This window comes from Cucurbita maxima, unplaced genomic scaffold (assembly GCF_002738345.1).
Source record: "Cucurbita maxima cultivar Rimu unplaced genomic scaffold, Cmax_1.0 Cma_Scf00050, whole genome shotgun sequence".
Lineage (NCBI taxonomy): Eukaryota > Viridiplantae > Streptophyta > Magnoliopsida > Cucurbitales > Cucurbitaceae > Cucurbita > Cucurbita maxima.
Window position 1 is genome coordinate 1,038,839 of NW_019272066.1, and position 24,722 is coordinate 1,063,560.

Below are 24,722 nucleotides of genomic sequence, written 5' to 3' on the forward strand. Positions count from 1 at the left end.
TAGGTTCGATTTGAAGCACTCTTTTACTATTTTGATGCACTCCGTTTCTTCGAAATTCTATTCTAAATCATCAAGCCTAATCATTCCCCACAAAACTTCAAAAAACGTCGACCGTGACTCGGTTTTTTTAGCACGTACTTCAAACATCCCAGATTAAGGGTTTCCGAAGTAGGGTTCGATTTGAAGCACACTTTTACTGTTTTATGCACTCCGTTTCTTCGAAATTCTATTCTAAATCATCAAGCCTAATCATTCCCCACAAAACTTCAAAAAACGTCGACCGTGACTCGGTTTTTTTAACATGTACTTCAAACATCCCAAATTAATGGTTTCCGAAGTAGGGTTCCATTTGAAGCACACTTTTACTGTTTTGTGCACTCCGTTTCTTCGAAATTCTATTCTAAATCATCAAGCCTAATAATTCCCCACAAAACTTCAAAAAACGTCGACCGTGACTCGGTTTTTTTAGCACGTACTTCAAACATCCCAGATTAAGGGTTTCCGAAGTAGGGTTCCATTTGAAGCACACTTTTACTGTTTTATGCACTCCGTTTCTTCGAAATTCTATTCTAAATCATCAAGCCTAATCATTCCCCACAAAACTTCAAAAAACGTCGACCGTGACTCGGTTTTTTTAGCACGTACTTCAAACATCCCAGATTAAGGGTTTCCGAAGTAGGGTTCGATTTGAAGCACACTTTTTCTTTTTTATTCAATCCGTTTCTTCGAAATTCTATTCTAAATCATCAAGCCTAATCATTCCCCCCAAAACTTCCAAAAAACTTCGACAGTGACTCGGTTTGTTTAGCACGTACTTCAAACGTCCCAGATTTGGGTTTCCGAAGTAGGGTTCAATTTGAAGCACACTTTTACTGTTTTATTCACTCCGTTTCTTCGAAATTCTATTCTAAATCATCATGCCTAGTCATTCCCCACAAAACTTCCAAAAAATGTCGACCGTCAATCGGTTTTTTTAGCACGTACTTCAAACGTCCCAGATTTGGGTTTCCGAAGTTGGGTTCGATTTGAAGAACACTTTTACTGTTTTATGCACTCCGTTTCTTCGAAATTCAATTCTAAATCATCAAGCCTAATCATTCCCCCCAATAACTTCCGAAAAACTTCGACCGTCAATCGGTTTTTTTAGCACGTACTTCAAACGTCCCAGATTTGGGTTTCCGAAGTAGGGTTCGGTTTGAAACACTTTTTTACTGTTTTATGCACTCCGTTTCTTCGAAATTCTATTCTAAATCATCAAGCCTAATCATTCCCCCCAAAACTTCCAAAAACGTCGACCGTGACTCGGTTTTTTAACAGTACTTCAAACGTCCCAGATTTGGGTTTTCGAAGTAGGGTTCGATTTGAAGCAATCTTTTACTGTTTTATGCACTCCGTTTCTTCAAAATTCTATTCTAAATCATCAAGTCTAATCATTCCTCAAAAAACTTCCAAAAAACGTCGACCGTGACTCGGTTTTTCTAGCACGTGCTTCAAACGTCCCAGATTTGGGTTTCCGAAGTAGGGTTCGATTTGAAGCACACTTTTACTGTTTTATGCACTCCGTTTCTTCGAAATTCTATTCTAAATCATCAAACCTAATCATTTCCCACAAAACTTCAAAAAACGTCGACCGTGACTCGGTTTTTTTAGCACGTACTTCAAACATCCCAGGATTAAGGGTTTCCGAAGTAGGGTTCCATTTGAAGCACACTTTTACTGTTTTATGCACTCCATTTTTTCGAGATTCTATTCTAAATCATCAAGCCTAATCATTCCCCACAAAACTTCAAAAAACGTCGACCGTGACTCGGTTTTTTTAGCACGTACTTCAAACATCCCAGATTAAAGGGTTTTCGAAGTAGGGTTCCATTTGAAGCACACTTTTACTGTTTTATGCACTCCGTTTCTTCGAAATTCTATTCTAAATCATCAAGCCTAATCATTCCCCAACAAACTTCCAAAAAACGTTGAGCGTGACTCGGTTTTTTTAGCACGTACTTCAAACGTCCCAGACTTGGGTTTCCGAAGTAGGGTTCGATTTGAAGCACACTTTTACTGTTTTATGCACTCCGTTTCTTCGAAATTCTATTCTAAATCATCAAGCCTAATCATTCCCCCCAAAACTTCCAAAAAACGTCGACCGTGACTCGGTTTTTTTAGCACGTACTTCAAACGTCCCAGATTTGGGTTTCCGAAGTAGGGTTCGATTTGAAGCACACTTTTACTGTTTTATGCACTCCGTTTCTTCGAAATTCTATTCTAAATCATCAAGCCTAATCATTCCCCACAAAACTTCCAAAAAATGTCGACCGTCAATCGGTTTTTTTAGCACGTACTTCAAACGTCCCAGATTTGAGTTTCCGAAGTTGGGTTCGATTTGCAGCACAATTTTTCTGTTTTATGCACTCCGTTTCTTCGAAATTCTATTTTAAATCTTCAAGCCTAATCATTCCCCCCAAAACTTCCAAAAAACTTCGACCGTCAATCGGTTTTTTTAGCACGTACTTCAAACGTCCCAGATTTGGGTTTCCGAAGTAGGGTTCGATTTGAAGCACACTATTACTGTTTTATGCACTCCGTTTCTTCGAAATTCTATTCTTAATCATCAAAAATAATCATTCCCCCCAAAACGTCCAAAAAATGTCGACTGTCAATCGGTTTGTTTAGCACGTACTTCAAACGTCCCAGATTTGGGTTTCCGAAGTAGGGTTCGATTTGAAGCACACTTTTACTGTTTTATGCACTCCGTTTCTTCGAAATTCTATTCTAAATCATCAAGCCTAATCATTCCCCACAAAACTTCCAAAAAACGTCGACCGTGACTCGGTTTTTTTAGCACGTACTTCAAACGTCCCAGATTTGGGTTTCCGAAGTTGGGTTCGATTTGCAGCACAATTTTTCTATTTTATGCACTCCGTTTCTTCGAAATTCTATTCTGAATCATCAAGCCTAATCATTCCCCACAAAACTTTCAAAAAATGTCGACCGTCAATCGGTTTTTTTAGCACGTACTGCAAACGTCCCAGATTTGGGTTTCCGAAGTAGGGTTCGATTTGAAGCTCACTTTTACTGTTTTATGCACTCCGTTTCTTCGAAATTCTATTCTAAATCATCAAGCCTAATCATTCCCCACAAAACTTCAAAAAACGTCGACCGTGACTCGGTTTTTTTAGCACGTACTGCAAACGTCCCAGATTTGAGTTTCCGAAGTAGGGTTCGATTTGCAGCACAATTTTTCTATTTTATGCACTCCGTTTCTTAAAACTTCTATTCTAAATCATCAAGCCTGATCATTCCCCCCAAAACTTCCAAAAACGTCGACCGTGACTCGGTTTTTTTAGCACGTACTGCAAACGTCCCAGATTTGAGTTTCCGAAGTAGGGTTCGATTTGCAGCACAATTTTTCTATTTTATGCACTCCGTTTCTTAAAACTTCTATTCTAAATCATCAAGCCTGATCATTCCCCCCAAAACTTCCAAAAACGTCGACCGTGACTCGGTTTTTTTAGCACGTACTGCAAACGTCCCAGATTTGAGTTTCCGAAGTAGGGTTCGATTTGCAGCACAATTTTTCTATTTTATGCACTCCGTTTCTTAAAACTTCTATTCTAAATCATCAAGCCTGATCATTCCCCCCAAAACTTCCAAAAACGTCGACCGTGACTCGGTTTTTTTAGCACGTACTGCAAACGTCCCAGATTTGAGTTTCCGAAGTAGGGTTCGATTTGCAGCACAATTTTTCTATTTTATGCACTCCGTTTCTTAAAACTTCTATTCTAAATCATCAAGCCTGATCATTCCCCCCAAAACTTCCAAAAACGTCGACCGTGACTCGGTTTTTTTAGCACGTACTGCAAACGTCCCAGATTTGAGTTTCCGAAGTAGGGTTCGATTTGCAGCACAATTTTTCTATTTTATGCACTCCGTTTCTTAAAACTTCTATTCTAAATCATCAAGCCTGATCATTCCCCCCAAAACTTCCAAAAACGTCGACCGTGACTCGGTTTTTTTAGCACGTACTGCAAACGTCCCAGATTTGAGTTTCCGAAGTAGGGTTCGATTTGCAGCACAATTTTTCTATTTTATGCACTCCGTTTCTTAAAACTTCTATTCTAAATCATCAAGCCTGATCATTCCCCCCAAAACTTCCAAAAACGTCGACCGTGACTCGGTTTTTTTAGCACGTACTGCAAACGTCCCAGATTTGAGTTTCCGAAGTAGGGTTCGATTTGCAGCACAATTTTTCTATTTTATGCACTCCGTTTCTTAAAACTTCTATTCTAAATCATCAAGCCTGATCATTCCCCCCAAAACTTCCAAAAACGTCGACCGTGACTCGGTTTTTTTAGCACGTACTGCAAACGTCCCAGATTTGAGTTTCCGAAGTAGGGTTCGATTTGCAGCACAATTTTTCTATTTTATGCACTCCGTTTCTTAAAACTTCTATTCTAAATCATCAAGCCTGATCATTCCCCCCAAAACTTCCAAAAACGTCGACCGTGACTCGGTTTTTTTAGCACGTACTGCAAACGTCCCAGATTTGAGTTTCCGAAGTAGGGTTCGATTTGCAGCACAATTTTTCTATTTTATGCACTCCGTTTCTTAAAACTTCTATTCTAAATCATCAAGCCTGATCATTCCCCCCAAAACTTCCAAAAACGTCGACCGTGACTCGGTTTTTTTAGCACGTACTGCAAACGTCCCAGATTTGAGTTTCCGAAGTAGGGTTCGATTTGCAGCACAATTTTTCTATTTTATGCACTCCGTTTCTTAAAACTTCTATTCTAAATCATCAAGCCTGATCATTCCCCCCAAAACTTCCAAAAACGTCGACCGTGACTCGGTTTTTTTAGCACGTACTGCAAACGTCCCAGATTTGAGTTTCCGAAGTAGGGTTCGATTTGCAGCACAATTTTTCTATTTTATGCACTCCGTTTCTTAAAACTTCTATTCTAAATCATCAAGCCTGATCATTCCCCCCAAAACTTCCAAAAACGTCGACCGTGACTCGGTTTTTTTAGCACGTACTGCAAACGTCCCAGATTTGAGTTTCCGAAGTAGGGTTCGATTTGCAGCACAATTTTTCTATTTTATGCACTCCGTTTCTTAAAACTTCTATTCTAAATCATCAAGCCTGATCATTCCCCCCAAAACTTCCAAAAACGTCGACCGTGACTCGGTTTTTTTAGCACGTACTGCAAACGTCCCAGATTTGAGTTTCCGAAGTAGGGTTCGATTTGCAGCACAATTTTTCTATTTTATGCACTCCGTTTCTTAAAACTTCTATTCTAAATCATCAAGCCTGATCATTCCCCCCAAAACTTCCAAAAACGTCGACCGTGACTCGGTTTTTTTAGCACGTACTGCAAACGTCCCAGATTTGAGTTTCCGAAGTAGGGTTCGATTTGCAGCACAATTTTTCTATTTTATGCACTCCGTTTCTTAAAACTTCTATTCTAAATCATCAAGCCTGATCATTCCCCCCAAAACTTCCAAAAACGTCGACCGTGACTCGGTTTTTTTAGCACGTACTGCAAACGTCCCAGATTTGAGTTTCCGAAGTAGGGTTCGATTTGCAGCACAATTTTTCTATTTTATGCACTCCGTTTCTTAAAACTTCTATTCTAAATCATCAAGCCTGATCATTCCCCCCAAAACTTCCAAAAACGTCGACCGTGACTCGGTTTTTTTAGCACGTACTGCAAACGTCCCAGATTTGAGTTTCCGAAGTAGGGTTCGATTTGCAGCACAATTTTTCTATTTTATGCACTCCGTTTCTTAAAACTTCTATTCTAAATCATCAAGCCTGATCATTCCCCCCAAAACTTCCAAAAACGTCGACCGTGACTCGGTTTTTTTAGCACGTACTGCAAACGTCCCAGATTTGAGTTTCCGAAGTAGGGTTCGATTTGCAGCACAATTTTTCTATTTTATGCACTCCGTTTCTTAAAACTTCTATTCTAAATCATCAAGCCTGATCATTCCCCCCAAAACTTCCAAAAACGTCGACCGTGACTCGGTTTTTTTAGCACGTACTGCAAACGTCCCAGATTTGAGTTTCCGAAGTAGGGTTCGATTTGCAGCACAATTTTTCTATTTTATGCACTCCGTTTCTTAAAACTTCTATTCTAAATCATCAAGCCTGATCATTCCCCCCAAAACTTCCAAAAACGTCGACCGTGACTCGGTTTTTTTAGCACGTACTGCAAACGTCCCAGATTTGAGTTTCCGAAGTAGGGTTCGATTTGCAGCACAATTTTTCTATTTTATGCACTCCGTTTCTTAAAACTTCTATTCTAAATCATCAAGCCTGATCATTCCCCCCAAAACTTCCAAAAACGTCGACCGTGACTCGGTTTTTTTAGCACGTACTGCAAACGTCCCAGATTTGAGTTTCCGAAGTAGGGTTCGATTTGCAGCACAATTTTTCTATTTTATGCACTCCGTTTCTTAAAACTTCTATTCTAAATCATCAAGCCTGATCATTCCCCCCAAAACTTCCAAAAACGTCGACCGTGACTCGGTTTTTTTAGCACGTACTGCAAACGTCCCAGATTTGAGTTTCCGAAGTAGGGTTCGATTTGCAGCACAATTTTTCTATTTTATGCACTCCGTTTCTTAAAACTTCTATTCTAAATCATCAAGCCTGATCATTCCCCCCAAAACTTCCAAAAACGTCGACCGTGACTCGGTTTTTTTAGCACGTACTGCAAACGTCCCAGATTTGAGTTTCCGAAGTAGGGTTCGATTTGCAGCACAATTTTTCTATTTTATGCACTCCGTTTCTTAAAACTTCTATTCTAAATCATCAAGCCTGATCATTCCCCCCAAAACTTCCAAAAACGTCGACCGTGACTCGGTTTTTTTAGCACGTACTGCAAACGTCCCAGATTTGAGTTTCCGAAGTAGGGTTCGATTTGCAGCACAATTTTTCTATTTTATGCACTCCGTTTCTTAAAACTTCTATTCTAAATCATCAAGCCTGATCATTCCCCCCAAAACTTCCAAAAACGTCGACCGTGACTCGGTTTTTTTAGCACGTACTGCAAACGTCCCAGATTTGAGTTTCCGAAGTAGGGTTCGATTTGCAGCACAATTTTTCTATTTTATGCACTCCGTTTCTTAAAACTTCTATTCTAAATCATCAAGCCTGATCATTCCCCCCAAAACTTCCAAAAACGTCGACCGTGACTCGGTTTTTTTAGCACGTACTGCAAACGTCCCAGATTTGAGTTTCCGAAGTAGGGTTCGATTTGCAGCACAATTTTTCTATTTTATGCACTCCGTTTCTTAAAACTTCTATTCTAAATCATCAAGCCTGATCATTCCCCCCAAAACTTCCAAAAACGTCGACCGTGACTCGGTTTTTTTAGCACGTACTGCAAACGTCCCAGATTTGAGTTTCCGAAGTAGGGTTCGATTTGCAGCACAATTTTTCTATTTTATGCACTCCGTTTCTTAAAACTTCTATTCTAAATCATCAAGCCTGATCATTCCCCCCAAAACTTCCAAAAACGTCGACCGTGACTCGGTTTTTTTAGCACGTACTGCAAACGTCCCAGATTTGAGTTTCCGAAGTAGGGTTCGATTTGCAGCACAATTTTTCTATTTTATGCACTCCGTTTCTTAAAACTTCTATTCTAAATCATCAAGCCTGATCATTCCCCCCAAAACTTCCAAAAACGTCGACCGTGACTCGGTTTTTTTAGCACGTACTGCAAACGTCCCAGATTTGAGTTTCCGAAGTAGGGTTCGATTTGCAGCACAATTTTTCTATTTTATGCACTCCGTTTCTTAAAACTTCTATTCTAAATCATCAAGCCTGATCATTCCCCCCAAAACTTCCAAAAAATGTCGACCGTCAATCGGTTTTTTTAGCACGTACTTCAAACGTCCCAGATTCAGGTTTCCGAAGTAGGGTTCGATTTGCAGCACACTTTTACTGTTTTATGCACTCCGTTTCTTCGAAATTCTATTCTAAATCATCAAGCCTAATCATTCCCAACAAAACTTCCAAAAAACGTCGACCGTGACTCGGTCTTTTTAGCACGTACTTCAAACGTCCCAGATTTCGGTTTCCGAAGTAGGGTTCGATTTGAAGCACACTTTTCATTTTTTATGCACTCCGTTTCTTCGAAATTCTATTCTAAATCATCAAGCCTAATCATTCCCCACAAAACTTCCAAAAAATGTCGACCGTCAATCGGTTTTTTTAGCACGTACTTCAAACGTCCAAGATTTGGGTTTCCGAAGTAGGGTTCGATTTGAAGCACACTTTTACTGTTTTATGCACTCCGTTTCTTCGATATTCTATTCTAAATCATCAAGCCTAATCATTCCCCACAAAACTTCCAAAAAACGTCGACCGTGAATCTGTTTTTTTTGCACGTACCTCAAACGTCCTAGATTTGGGTTTCCGAAGTAAGGTTCGATTTGAAACACACTTTTACTGTTTTATGCACTCCGTTTCTTCGAAATTCTATTCTAAATCATCAAGCCTAATCATTCCCCCCAAAACTTCCAAAAAACGTCGACCGTGACTCGGTTTTTTTAGCACGTACTTCAAACGTCCCAGATTTGGGTTTCCGAAGTAGGGTTCGATTTGAAGCACACTTTTACTGTTTTATGCACTCCGTTTCTTCGAAATTCTATTCTAAATCATCAAGCCTAATCATTCCCCACAAAACTTCCAAAAAATGTCGACCGTCAATCGGTTTTTTTAGCACGTACTTCAAACGTCCCAGATTTGGGTTTCCGAAGTAGGGTTCGATTTGAAGCACACTTTTACTGTTTTATCCACTCCGTTTCTTCGAAATTCTATTCTAAATCATCAAACCTAATCATTTCCCACAAAACTTCCAAAAAATGTCGACCGTCAATCGGGTTTTTTAGCACGTACTTCAAACGTCCAAGATTTGGGTTTTCGAAGTAGGGTTCGAGTTGAAGCACACTTTTACTGTTTTATGCACTCCGTTTCTTCGAAATTCTATTCTAAATCATCATGCCTAATCATTCCCCACAAAACTTCCAAAAAATGTCGACCGTCAATCGGTTTTTTTAGCACGTACTTCAAACGTCCCAGATTTGGGTTTCCGAAGTTGGGTTCGATTTGCAGCACAATTTTTCTGTTTTATGCACTCCGTTTCTTCGAAATTCTATTCTAAATCATCAAGCCTAATCATTCCCCACAAAACTTCAAAAAAATGTCGTCCGTCAATCGGTTTTTTTAGCACGTACTTCAAATGTCGCAGATTTGGGTTTCCGAAGTTGGGTTCGATTTGCAGCACACTTTTACTGTTTTATGCACTCCGTTTCTTCGAAATTCTATTCTAAATCATCATGCCTAATCATTCCCCACAAAACTTCCAAAAAATGTCGACCGTCAATCGGTTTTTTTAGCACGTACTTCAAACGTCCCAGATTTGGGTTTCCGAAGTTGGGTTCGATTTGCAGCACAATTTTTCTGTTTTATGCACTCCGTTTCTTCGAAATTATATTCTAAATCATCAAGCCTAATCATTCCCCACAAAACTTCAAAAAAATGTCGTCCGTCAATCGGTTTTTTTAGCACGTACTTCAAACGTCGCAGATTTGGGTTTCCGAAGTTGGGTTCGATTTGCAGCACACTTTTACTGTTTTATGCACTCCGTTTCTTCGAAATTCTATTCTAAATCATCAAGTCTAATCATTCCCCCCAAAACTTCCAAAAAAAATCGACCGTGACTCGGTTTTTTTAGCACGTACTTCAAACGTCGCAGATTTGGGTTTCCGAAGTTGGGTTCGATTTGCAGCACACTTTTACTGTTTTATGCACTCCGTTTCTTCGAAATTCTATTCTAAATCATCAAGCCTAATCATTCCCCACAAATCTTCCAAAAAAAATCGACCGTGACTCGGTTTGTTTCGCACGTACTTCAAACGTCCCAGATTTGGGTTTCCGAAGTAGGGTTCGATTTGAAACACACTTTTACTGTTTTATGCACTCTGTTTCTTCGATATTCTATTCTAAATCATCAAACCTAATCATTCCCCACAAATCTTCCAAAAAACGTCGACCGTGACTCGGTTTTTTTAGCACGTACTTCAAACGTCCCAGATTTGGGTTTCTGAAGTTGGGTTGGATTTGCAGCACACTTTTACTGTTTTATGCACTCCGTTTCTTCGCAATTCTATTCTAAATCGTCAAGCCTAATCATTGCCCATAAAACTTCCAAAAAACGTCGAGCGTGACTCTGTTTTTTTTGCACGTACTTCAAACGCCCAAGATTTGGGTTTCTGAAGTAGGGTTCGATTTGAAGCACACTTTTACTGTTTTATGCACTCCGTTTCTTCGATATTCTATTCTAAATCATCAAGCCTAATCATTCCTCCAAAAACTTCCAAAAAACTTCGACCGTGACTCGGTTTTTTTAGCACGTACTTCAAACGTCCCAGATTTGGGTTTCCGAAGTAGGGTTCGATTTGAAGCACACTTTTACTGTTTTATGCACTCCGTTTCTTCGAAATTCTATTCTAAATCATCAAGCCTAATCATTCCCCCCAAAACTTCCAAAAAACGTCGACCGTGACTCGGTTTTTTTAGCACGTACTTCAAACGTCCCAGATTTCGGTTTCCGAAGTAGGGTTCGATTTGATGAACTCCTTTACTGTTTTGATGCACTCCGTTTCTTCGATATTCTATTCTAAATCATCAAGCCTAATCATTCCCCACAAAACTTCCAAAAAATGTCGACCGTCAATCGGTTTTTTTAGCACGTACTTCAAACGTCCAAGATTTGGGTTTCCGAAGTAGGGTTCGATTTGAAGCACACTTTTACTGTTTTATGCACTCCGTTTCTTCGATATTCTATTCTAAATCATCAAAACTAATCATTCCCCACAAAACTTCCAAAAAACGTCGACCGTGACTCTATTTTTTTTGCACGTACCTCAAACGTCCCAGATTTGGGTTTCCGAAGTAAGGTTCGAGTTGAAGCTCACTTTTACTGTTTTATGCACTCCGTTTCTTCGAAATTCTATTCTAAATCATCATGCCTAATCATTCCCCACAAAACATCCAAAAAATGTCGACCGTCAATCGGTTTTTTTAGCACGTACTTCAAACGTCCCAGATTTGGGTTTCCGAAGTAGGGTTCGATTTGAAGCACACTTTTACTGTTTTATGCACTCCGTTTCTTCGAAATTCTATTCTAAATCATCAAGCCTAATCATTCCCCCCAAAACTTCCAAAAAACGTCGACCGTGACTCGGTTTTTTTAGCACGTACTTCAAACGTCCCAGATTTGGGTTTCCGAAGTAGGGTTCGATTTGAAGCACACTTTTACTGTTTTATGCACTCCGTTTCTTCGAAATTCTATTCTAAATCATCAAGCCTAATCATTCCCCCCAAAACTTCCAAAAAACGTCGACCGTGACTCGGTTTTTTTAGCACGTACTTCAAACGTCCCAGATTTGGGTTTCCGAAGTAGGGTTCGATTTGAAGCACACTTTTACTGTTTTATGCACTCCGTTTCTTCGAAATTCTATTCTAAATCATCAAGCCTAATCATTCCCCCCAAAACTTCCAAAAAACGTCGACCGTGACTCGGTTTTTTTAGCACGTACTTCAAACGTCCCAGATTTGGGTTTCCGAAGTAGGGTTCGATTTGAAGCACACTTTTACTGTTTTATGCACTCCGTTTCTTCGAAATTCTATTCTAAATCATCAAGCCTAATCATTCCCCCCAAAACTTCCAAAAAACGTCGACCGTGACTCGGTTTTTTTAGCACGTACTTCAAACGTCCCAGATTTGGGTTTCCGAAGTAGGGTTCGATTTGAAGCACACTTTTACTGTTTTATGCACTCCGTTTCTTCGAAATTCTATTCTAAATCATCAAGCCTAATCATTCCCCCCAAAACTTCCAAAAAACGTCGACCGTGACTCGGTTTTTTTAGCACGTACTTCAAACGTCCCAGATTTGGGTTTCCGAAGTAGGGTTCGATTTGAAGCACACTTTTACTGTTTTATGCACTCCGTTTCTTCGAAATTCTATTCTAAATCATCAAGCCTAATCATTCCCCCCAAAACTTCCAAAAAACGTCGACCGTGACTCGGTTTTTTTAGCACGTACTTCAAACGTCCCAGATTTGGGTTTCCGAAGTAGGGTTCGATTTGAAGCACACTTTTACTGTTTTATGCACTCCGTTTCTTCGAAATTCTATTCTAAATCATCAAGCCTAATCATTCCCCCCAAAACTTCCAAAAAACGTCGACCGTGACTCGGTTTTTTTAGCACGTACTTCAAACGTCCCAGATTTGGGTTTCCGAAGTAGGGTTCGATTTGAAGCACACTTTTACTGTTTTATGCACTCCGTTTCTTCGAAATTCTATTCTAAATCATCAAGCCTAATCATTCCCCCCAAAACTTCCAAAAAACGTCGACCGTGACTCGGTTTTTTTAGCACGTACTTCAAACGTCCCAGATTTGGGTTTCCGAAGTAGGGTTCGATTTGAAGCACACTTTTACTGTTTTATGCACTCCGTTTCTTCGAAATTCTATTCTAAATCATCAAGCCTAATCATTCCCCCCAAAACTTCCAAAAAACGTCGACCGTGACTCGGTTTTTTTAGCACGTACTTCAAACGTCCCAGATTTGGGTTTCCGAAGTAGGGTTCGATTTGAAGCACACTTTTACTGTTTTATGCACTCCGTTTCTTCGAAATTCTATTCTAAATCATCAAGCCTAATCATTCCCCCCAAAACTTCCAAAAAACGTCGACCGTGACTCGGTTTTTTTAGCACGTACTTCAAACGTCCCAGATTTGGGTTTCCGAAGTAGGGTTCGATTTGAAGCACACTTTTACTGTTTTATGCACTCCGTTTCTTCGAAATTCTATTCTAAATCATCAAGCCTAATCATTCCCCCCAAAACTTCCAAAAAACGTCGACCGTGACTCGGTTTTTTTAGCACGTACTTCAAACGTCCCAGATTTGGGTTTCCGAAGTAGGGTTCGATTTGAAGCACACTTTTACTGTTTTATGCACTCCGTTTCTTCGAAATTCTATTCTAAATCATCAAGCCTAATCATTCCCCCCAAAACTTCCAAAAAACGTCGACCGTGACTCGGTTTTTTTAGCACGTACTTCAAACGTCCCAGATTTGGGTTTCCGAAGTAGGGTTCGATTTGAAGCACACTTTTACTGTTTTATGCACTCCGTTTCTTCGAAATTCTATTCTAAATCATCAAGCCTAATCATTCCCCCCAAAACTTCCAAAAAACGTCGACCGTGACTCGGTTTTTTTAGCACGTACTTCAAACGTCCCAGATTTGGGTTTCCGAAGTAGGGTTCGATTTGAAGCACACTTTTACTGTTTTATGCACTCCGTTTCTTCGAAATTCTATTCTAAATCATCAAGCCTAATCATTCCCCCAAAACTTTCCAAAAAACGTCGACCGTGACTCGGTTTTTTTAGCACGTACTTCAAACGTCCCAGATTTGGGTTTCCGAAGTAGGGTTCGATTTGAAGCACACTTTTACTGTTTTATGCACTCCGTTTCTTCGAAATTCTATTCTAAATCATCAAGCCTAATCATTCCCCCCAAAACTTCCAAAAAACGTCGACCGTGACTCGGTTTTTTTAGCACGTACTTCAAACGTCCCAGATTTGGGTTTCCGAAGTAGGGTTCGATTTGAAGCACACTTTTACTGTTTTATGCACTCCGTTTCTTCGAAATTCTATTCTAAATCATCAAGCCTAATCATTCCCCCCAAAACTTCCAAAAAACGTCGACCGTGACTCGGTTTTTTTAGCACGTACTTCAAACGTCCCAGATTTGGGTTTCCGAAGTAGGGTTCGATTTGAAGCACACTTTTACTGTTTTATGCACTCCGTTTCTTCGAAATTCTATTCTAAATCATCAAGCCTAATCATTCCCCCCAAAACTTCCAAAAAACGTCGACCGTGACTCGGTTTTTTTAGCACGTACTTCAAACGTCCCAGATTTGGGTTTCCGAAGTAGGGTTCGATTTGAAGCACACTTTTACTGTTTTATGCACTCCGTTTCTTCGAAATTCTATTCTAAATCATCAAGCCTAATCATTCCCCCCAAAACTTCCAAAAAACGTCGACCGTGACTCGGTTTTTTTAGCACGTACTTCAAACGTCCCAGATTTGGGTTTCCGAAGTAGGGTTCGATTTGAAGCACACTTTTACTGTTTTATGCACTCCGTTTCTTCGAAATTCTATTCTAAATCATCAAGCCTAATCATTCCCCCCAAAACTTCCAAAAAACGTCGACCGTGACTCGGTTTTTTTAGCACGTACTTCAAACGTCCCAGATTTGGGTTTCCGAAGTAGGGTTCGATTTGAAGCACACTTTTACTGTTTTATGCACTCCGTTTCTTCGAAATTCTATTCTAAATCATCAAGCCTAATCATTCCCCCCAAAACTTCCAAAAAACGTCGACCGTGACTCGGTTTTTTTAGCACGTACTTCAAACGTCCCAGATTTGGGTTTCCGAAGTAGGGTTCGATTTGAAGCACACTTTTACTGTTTTATGCACTCCGTTTCTTCGAAATTCTATTCTAAATCATCAAGCCTAATCATTCCCCCCAAAACTTCCAAAAAACGTCGACCGTGACTCGGTTTTTTTAGCACGTACTTCAAACGTCCCAGATTTGGGTTTCCGAAGTAGGGTTCGATTTGAAGCACACTTTTACTGTTTTATGCACTCCGTTTCTTCGAAATTCTATTCTAAATCATCAAGCCTAATCATTCCCCCCAAAACTTCCAAAAAACGTCGACCGTGACTCGGTTTTTTTAGCACGTACTTCAAACGTCCCAGATTTGGGTTTCCGAAGTAGGGTTCGATTTGAAGCACACTTTTACTGTTTTATGCACTCCGTTTCTTCGAAATTCTATTCTAAATCATCAAGCCTAATCATTCCCCCCAAAACTTCCAAAAAACGTCGACCGTGACTCGGTTTTTTTAGCACGTACTTCAAACGTCCCAGATTTGGGTTTCCGAAGTAGGGTTCGATTTGAAGCACACTTTTACTGTTTTATGCACTCCGTTTCTTCGAAATTCTATTCTAAATCATCAAGCCTAATCATTCCCCCCAAAACTTCCAAAAAACGTCGACCGTGACTCGGTTTTTTTAGCACGTACTTCAAACGTCCCAGATTTGGGTTTCCGAAGTAGGGTTCGATTTGAAGCACACTTTTACTGTTTTATGCACTCCGTTTCTTCGAAATTCTATTCTAAATCATCAAGCCTAATCATTCCCCCCAAAACTTCCAAAAAACGTCGACCGTGACTCGGTTTTTTTAGCACGTACTTCAAACGTCCCAGATTTGGGTTTCCGAAGTAGGGTTCGATTTGAAGCACACTTTTACTGTTTTATGCACTCCGTTTCTTCGAAATTCTATTCTAAATCATCAAGCCTAATCATTCCCCCCAAAACTTCCAAAAAACGTCGACCGTGACTCGGTTTTTTTAGCACGTACTTCAAACGTCCCAGATTTGGGTTTCCGAAGTAGGGTTCGATTTGAAGCACACTTTTACTGTTTTATGCACTCCGTTTCTTCGAAATTCTATTCTAAATCATCAAGCCTAATCATTCCCCCCAAAACTTCCAAAAAACGTCGACCGTGACTCGGTTTTTTTAGCACGTACTTCAAACGTCCCAGATTTGGGTTTCCGAAGTAGGGTTCGATTTGAAGCACACTTTTACTGTTTTATGCACTCCGTTTCTTCGAAATTCTATTCTAAATCATCAAGCCTAATCATTCCCCCCAAAACTTCCAAAAAACGTCGACCGTGACTCGGTTTTTTTAGCACGTACTTCAAACGTCCCAGATTTGGGTTTCCGAAGTAGGGTTCGATTTGAAGCACACTTTTACTGTTTTATGCACTCCGTTTCTTCGAAATTCTATTCTAAATCATCAAGCCTAATCATTCCCCCCAAAACTTCCAAAAAACGTCGACCGTGACTCGGTTTTTTTAGCACGTACTTCAAACGTCCCAGATTTGGGTTTCCGAAGTAGGGTTCGATTTGAAGCACACTTTTACTGTTTTATGCACTCCGTTTCTTCGAAATTCTATTCTAAATCATCAAGCCTAATCATTCCCCCCAAAACTTCCAAAAAACGTCGACCGTGACTCGGTTTTTTTAGCACGTACTTCAAACGTCCCAGATTTGGGTTTCCGAAGTAGGGTTCGATTTGAAGCACACTTTTACTGTTTTATGCACTCCGTTTCTTCGAAATTCTATTCTAAATCATCAAGCCTAATCATTCCCCCCAAAACTTCCAAAAAACGTCGACCGTGACTCGGTTTTTTTAGCACGTACTTCAAACGTCCCAGATTTGGGTTTCCGAAGTAGGGTTCGATTTGAAGCACACTTTTACTGTTTTATGCACTCCGTTTCTTCGAAATTCTATTCTAAATCATCAAGCCTAATCATTCCCCCCAAAACTTCCAAAAAACGTCGACCGTGACTCGGTTTTTTTAGCACGTACTTCAAACGTCCCAGATTTGGGTTTCCGAAGTAGGGTTCGATTTGAAGCACACTTTTACTGTTTCATGCACTCCGTTTCTTCGAAATTCTATTCTAAATCATCGAGCCTAATCATTCCCCCCAAAACTTCCAAAAAACGTCGACCGTGACTCGGTTTTTTTAGCACGTACTTCAAACGTCCCAGATTTGGGTTTCCGAAGTAGGGTTCGATTTGAAGCACACTTTTACTGTTTCATGCACTCCGTTTCTTCGAAATTCTATTCTAAATCATCGAGCCTAATCATTCCCCCCAAAACTTCCAAAAAACGTCGACCGTGACTCGGTTTTTTTAGCACGTACTTCAAACGTCCCAGATTTGGGTTTCCGAAGTAGGGTTCGATTTGAAGCACACTTTTACTGTTTCATGCACTCCGTTTCTTCGAAATTCTATTCTAAATCATCGAGCCTAATCATTCCCCCCAAAACTTCCAAAAAACGTCGACCGTGACTCGGTTTTTTTAGCACGTACTTCAAACGTCCCAGATTTGGGTTTCCGAAGTAGGGTTCGATTTGAAGCACACTTTTACTGTTTTATGCACTCCGTTTCTTCGAAATTCTATTCTAAATCATCAAGCCTAATCATTCCCCACAAAACTTCCAAAAAACTTCGACCGTGACTCGGTTTTTTTAGCACGTACTTCAAACGTCCCAGATTTGGGTTTATGAAGTAGGGTTCGATTTGAAGCACACTTTTACTGTTTTATGCACTCCGTTTCTTCGAAATTCTATTCTAAATCATCAAGCCTAATAATTCCCCACAAAACATCCAAAAAACGTCGACCGTAACTCGGTTCGATTTGAAGCACACTTTTACTGTTTTATGCACTCCGTTTCTTCGAAATTCTATTCTAAATCATCAAGCCTAATAATTCCCCACAAAACATCCAAAAAACGTCGAGCGTGACTCGGTTTTTTTAGCACGTACTTCAAACGTCGCAGATTTGGGTTTCCGAAGTTGGAATCCATTTGCAGCACACTTTTACTGTTTTATGCACTCCGTTTCTTTGAAATTCTATTCTAAATCATCAAGCCTAATAATTCCCCACAAAACATCCAAAAAACGTCGAGCGTGACTCGGTTTTTTTAGCACGTACTTCAAACATCCCAGATTTCGGTTTCCGAAGTAGGGTTCGATTTGAAGCACACTTTTGCTGTTTTATGCACTCCGTTTCTTCGAAAATCTATTCTAAATCATCAATCCTTATCATTCCCCACAAAACTTCCAAAAAATGTCGACCGTCAATCGGTTTTTTTAGCACGTACTTCAAACATCCCAGATTTCGGTTTCCGAAGTAGGGTTCGATTTGAAGCACACTTTTATTGTTTTATGCACTCCGTTTCTTCGAAATTCTATTCTGAATCATCAAGCCTAATCATTCCCCACAAAACTTCCAAAAAAAGTCGACCGTCAATCGGTTTTTTTAGCACGTACTTCAAACGTCCCAGATTTGGGTTTCCGAAGTTGGGTTCGATTTGCAGCACACTTTTACTGTTTTATGCACTCCGTTTCTTCGAAATTCTATTCTGAATCATCAAGCCTAATCATTCCCCAACAAACTTCCAAAAAACGTCGAGCGTGACTCGGTTTTTTTAGCACGTACTTCAAACGTCCCAGATTTGGGTTTCCGAAGTTGGGTTCGATTTGCAGCAAACTTTTTCTGTTTTATGCACTCCGTTTCTTCGAAATTCTATTCTAAATCATCAAGCCTAATCATTCCCCACAAAACTTCCAAAAAATATCGACCGTCAATCGGTTTTTTTAGCACGTACTTCAAACGTCGCAGATTTGGGTTTCCGAAGTTGGAATCCATTTGCAGCACACTTTTTCTGTTTTATGCACTCCGTTTCTTCGAAATTCTATTCTAAATCATCAAGCCTAATCATTCTCCCCAAAACTTCCAAAAAAAATCGACCGTGACTCGGTTTTTTTCGCACGTACTTCAAACGTCCCAGATTTGGGTTTCCGAAGTTGGAATCCATTTGCAGCACACTTTTTCTGTTTTATGCACTCCGTTTCTTCGAAATTCTATTCTAAATCATCAAGCCTAATCATTCCCCACAAAACTTCCAAAAAATGTCGACCGTCAATCGGTTTTTTTAGCACGTACTTCAAACGTCCCAGATTTGGGTTTTTGAAGTTGGGTTCGATTTGCAGCACACTTTTACTGTTTTATGCACTCCGTTTCTTCGAAATTCTATTCGAAGTTGGGTTCGATTTGCAGCACACTTTTACTGTTTTATGCACTCCGTTTCTTCGAAATTCTATTCTAAATCATCAAGCCTAATCATTCCCAACAAAACATCCAAAAAACGTCGACCGTGACTCGGTTTTTTTAGCACGTACTTCAAACGTCCCAGATTTGGGTTTCCGAAGTAGGGTTCGATTTGAAGCACACTTTTACTGTTTTATGCACTCCGTTTCTTCGAAAATCTATTCTAAATCATCAAGCCTAATCATTCCCCACAAAACTTCCAAAAAACGTCGACCGTCAATCATTTTTTTAGCACGTACTTCAAACGTCCCAGATTTGGGTTTCCGTAGTAGGGTTCGATTTGAAGCACACTTTTACTGTTTTATGCACTCCGTTTCTTCGAAATTCTATTCTAAATCATGAAGCCTATTCATTCCCCACAAAACTTCCATAAAATGTCGACCGTCAATCGGTTTTTTTAGCACGTACTTCAAACGTCCCAGATTTGGGTTTCTGAAGTTGGGTTCGATTTGCAGCACACTTTTACTGTTTTATGCACTCCGTTTCTTCGATATTCTATTCTAAATCATCAAGCCTAATCATTCCCCACAAAACTTCCAAAAAACGTTGACGGTAACTCTGTTTTTTTTGCACGTACTTCAAACGTCCCAGATTTGGGTTTCCGAAGTAAGGTTCGATTTGAAACAAACTTTTACTGTTTTATGCACTCCGTTTCTTCGATATTCTATTCTAAATCATCAAGCCTCATCATTCCCCACAAAACTTCCAAAAAAAGTCGACCGTGACTCGGTTTTTTTAGCACGTACTTCGAACGTCCCAGATTAGGGTTTCCGAAGTAGGGTTCGATTTGAAACACACTTTTACTGTTTTATGCACTCCGTTTCTTCGATATTCTATTCTAAATCATCAAACCTAATCATTCCCCACAAAACTTCCAAAAAATGTCGACCGTCAATCGGTTTTTTTAGCACGTACTTCAAACGTCCCAGATTTGGGTTTCCGAAGTTGGGTTCGATTTGCAGCACACTTTTACTGTTTTATGCACTCCGTTTCTTCGAAATTCTATTCTAAATCATCAAGCCTAATCATTCCCCACAAAACTTCCAAAAAATGTCGACCGTCAATCGGTTTTTTTAGCACGTACTTCAAACGTCCCAGATTTGGGTTTCCGAAGTTGGGTTCGATTTGCAGCACTCTTTTACTGTTTTATGCACTCCGTTTCTTCAAAATTCTATTCTAAATCATCAAGCCTAATCATTCCCCCCAAAACATCCAAAAAATGTCGACCGTCAATCGGTTTTTTTAGCACGTACTTCAAACGTCCCAGATTTGGGTTTCCGAAGTAAGGTTCGATTTGAAACACACTTTTACTGTTTTATGCACTCCGTTTCTTCGAAATTCTATTCTAAATCATCAAGCCTAATCATTCCCCACAAAACTTCCAAAAAACGTCGACCGTGACTCGGTTTTTTTAGCACGTACTTCAAACGTCCCAGATTTGGGTTTCCGAAGTAGGGTTCGATTTGAAGCACACTTTTACTGTTTTATGCACTCCGTTTCTTCAAAATTCTATTCTAAATCATCAAGCCTAATCATTCCCCCCAAAACATCCAAAAAATGTCGACCGTCAATCGGTTTTTTTAGCACGTACTTCAAACGTCCCAGATTTGGGTTTCCGAAGTAAGGTTCGATTTGAAAAATACTTTTACTGTTTTATGCACTCCGTTTCTTCGATATTCTATTCTAAATCATCAAGCCTAATCATTCCCCACAAAACATCCAAAAAACGTCGACCGTGACTCGGTTTTTTTAGCACGTACTTCAAACGTCCCAGATTTGGGTTTCCGAAGTAGGGTTCGATTTGAAGCACACTTTTACTGTTTTATGCACTCCGTTTCTTCGAAATTCTATTCTAAATCATCAAGTCTAATCATTCCCCACAAAACTTCCAAAAAATGTCGACCGTCAATCGGTTTTTTTAGCACGTACTCTAAACGTCCCAGATTTGGGTTTCCGAAGTAGGGTTCGATTTGAAGCACACTTTTACTGTTTTATGCACTCCGTTTCTTCGAAATTCTATTCTAAATCATCAAGCCTAATCATTCCCCCCAAAACTTCCAAAAAACGTCGACCGTGACTCGGTTTTTTTAGCACGTACTTCAAACGTCCCAGATTTGGGTTTCCGAAGTAGGGTTCGATTTGCAGCACACTTTTACTTTTTTATGCACTCCGTTTCTTCGAAGTTCTATTCTAAATCATCAAGCCTAATCATTCCTCACAAAACTTCCAAAAAATGTCGACCGTCAATCGGTTTTTTTAGCACGTACTTCAAACGTCCCAGATTTGGGTTTCCGAAGTTGGGTTCGATTTGCAGCACACTTTTTCTGTTTTATGCACTCCGTTTCTTCGAAATTCTATTCTAAATCATCAAGCCTAATCATTCCCCACAAAACTTCCAAAAAATGTCGACCGTCAATCGGTTTTTTTAGCACGTACTTCAAACGTCCCAGATTTGGGTTTCCGAAGTTGGGTTCGATTTGCAGCTCACTTTTACTGTTTTATGCACTCCGTTTCTTCGATATTCTATTCTAAATCATCAAAACTAATCATTCCCCACAAAACTTCCAAAAAACGTCGACCGTGACTCTGTTTTTTTTGCACGTACCTCAAACATCCCAGATTTGGGTTTCCGAAGTAGGGTTCGATTTGAAGCACACTTTTACTGTTTTATGCACTCTCTTCCCAGATTTGGGTTTCCGAAGTAGGGTTCGATTTGAAGCACACTTTTACTGTTTTATGCACTCTCTTTCTTCGAAATCCTATTCTAAATCTTCAAGCCTAATCATTCCCTACAAAACTTTCAAAAAATGTCGACCGGCAATCGGTTTTTTTAGCACGTACTTCAAACGTCCCAGATTTGGGTTTCCGAAGTAGGGTTCGATTTGCAGCACACTTTTACTTTTATATGCACTTCGTTTCTTCGAAATTCTATTCTAAATCATCAAGCCTAATCATTCCTCACAAAACTTTCTAAAATTGTCGACCGTGACTCAGTTTTTTTTGCACGTACTTCAAACGTCCAAGATTTGGGTTTTCGAAGTAGGGTTCGATTTGAAGCACACTTTTACTGTTTTATGCACTCCGTTTCTTCGATATTCTATTCTAAATCATCAAGTCTAATCATTCCACACAAAACTTCCAAAAAATGTCGACTGTCAATCGGTTTTGTTAGCACGTACTTCAAACGTTCCAGATTTGGGTTTCCGAAGTAGGGTTCGATTTGAAGCACACTTTTACTGTTTTATGCACTCCGTTTCTTCGAAATTCTATTCTAAATCATCAAGCCTAATCATTCCCCACAAAACTTCCAAAAAACGTCGACCGTGACTCGGTTTTTTTAGCACGTACTTCAAACGTCCCAGATTTGGGTTTCCGAAGTAGGGTTCGATTTGAAGCACACTTTTACTGTTTCATGCACTCCGTTTCTTCGAAATTCTATTCTAAATCATCAAGCCTAATCATTCCCCCCAAAACTTCCAAAAAACGTCGACCGTGACTCGGTTTTTTTAGCACGTACTTCAAACGTCCCAGATTTGGGTTTCCGAAGTAGGGTTCGATTTGAAGCACACTTTTACTGTTTTATGCACTCTCTTTCTTCGAAATCCTATTCTAAATCTTCAAGCCTAATCATTCCCCACAAAACTTCCAAAAAATGTCGACCGTCAATCGGTTTTTTTAGCACGTACTTCAAACGTCCCAGATTTGGGTTTCCGAAGTAGGGTTCGATTTGAAGCACACTTTTACTGTTTTATGCACTCCGTTTCTTCGAAATTCTATTCTAAATCATCAAGCCTAATCATTCCCCACAAAACTTCCAAAAAATGTCGACCGTCAATCGGTTTTTTTAGCACGTACTTCAAACGTCCCAGATTTGGGTTTCCGAAGTTGGGTTCGATTTGAAGCACACTTTTACTGTTTTATGCACTCCGTTTCTTCGATATTCTATTCTAAATCATCAAGCCTAATCATTTTCTACAAAACTTCCAAAAAACGTCGACCGTGACTCTTTTTTTTTTGCACGTACTTCAAACGTCCAAGATTTGGGTTTCTGAAGTAAGGTTCGATTTGAAACACACTTTTACTGTTTTATGCACTCCGTTTCTTTGAAATTTTATTCTAAATCATCAAGCCTAATCATTCCCCACAAAACTTCCAAAAAATATCGACCGTCAATCGGTTTTTTTAGCACGTACTTCAAACGTCGCAGATTTGGGTTTCCGAAGTTGGGTTCGATTTGCAGCACACTTTTACTGTTTTATGCACTCCGTTTCTTCGAAATTCTTTTCTAAATCATCTAGCCTAATCATTCCCCTGAAAACATCCAAAAAACTTCGACCGTGACTCGGTTTTTTTAGCACGTACTTCAAACGTCGCAGATTTGGGTTTCCGAAGTAGGGTTAATTTTGCAGCACACTTTTACTGTTTTATGCACTCCGTTTCTTCGATATTCTATTCTAAATCATCAAGCCTAATCATTTTCTACAAAACTTCCAAAAAACGTCGACCGTGACTCTTTTTTTTTTGCACGTACTTCAAACGTCCAAGATTTGGGTTTCTGAAGTAAGGTTCGATTTGAAGCACACTTTTACTGTTTTATGCACTCCGTTTCTTCGAAAATCTATTCTAAATCATCAAGCCTAATCATTCCCCACAAAACTTCCAAAAAATGTCGACCGTCAATCGGTTTTTTTAGCACGTACTTCAAACGTCCCAGATTTGGGTTTCCGAAGTTGGGTTCGATTTGCAGCAAACTTTTTCTGTTTTATGCACTCCGTTTCTTCGAAATTCTATTCTGAATCATCAAGCCTAATCATTCCCCACAAAACTTCCAAAAAAAGTCGACCGTCAATCGGTTTTTTTAGCACGTACTTCAAACGTCCCAGATTTGGGTTTCCGAAGTTGGGTTCGATTTGCAGCAAACTTTTTCTGTTTTATGCACTCCGTTTCTTCAAAATTCTATTCTAAATCATCAAGCCTAATCATTCCCCACAAAACTTCCAAAAAATGTCGACCGTCAATCGGTTTTTTTAGCACGTACTTCAAACGTCCCAGATTTGGGTTTCCGAAGTTGGGTTCGATTTGCAGCACACTTTTACTGTTTTATGCACTCCGTTTCTTCGAAATTCTATTCTAAATCATCAAGCCTAATCATTCCCCACAAAACTTCCAAAAAATGTCGACCGTCAATCGGTTTTTTTAGCACGTACTTCAAACGTCCCAGATTTGGGTTTCCGAAGTTGGGTTCAATTTGAAGCACACTTTTACTGTTTTATGCACTCCGTTTCTTCGAAATTCTTTTCTAAATCATGTAGCCTAATCATTCCCCCGAAAACATCCAAAAAACTTCGACCGTGACTCGGTTTTTTTAGCACGTACTTCAAACGTCCCAGATTTGGGTTTCCGAAGTAGGGTTCGATTCGAAACACTCTTTTACTGTTTTATGCACTCCGTTTCTTCGAAATTCTATTCTAAATCATGAAGCCTAATCATTCCCCACAAAACTTCCATAAAATGTCGACCGTCAATCGGTTTTTTTAGCACGTACTTCAAACGTCCCAGATTTGGGTTTCCGAAGTTGGGTTCGATTTGCAGCACACTTTTACTGTTTTATGCACTCCGTTTTTTCGATATTCTATTCTAAATCATCAAGCCTAATCATTCCCCACAAAACTTCCAAAAAACGTCGACTGTTGCTCTGTTTTTTTTGCACGTACTTCAAACGTCCCAGATTTGGGTTTCCGAAGTAAGGTTCGATTTGAAACACACTTTTACTGTTTTATGCACTCCGTTTCTTCGATATTCTATTCTAAATCATCAAGCCTCATCATTCCTCACAAAACTTCCAAAAAACGTCGACCGTGACTCGGTTTTTTTAGCACGTACTTCAAACGTCCCAGATTTGGGTT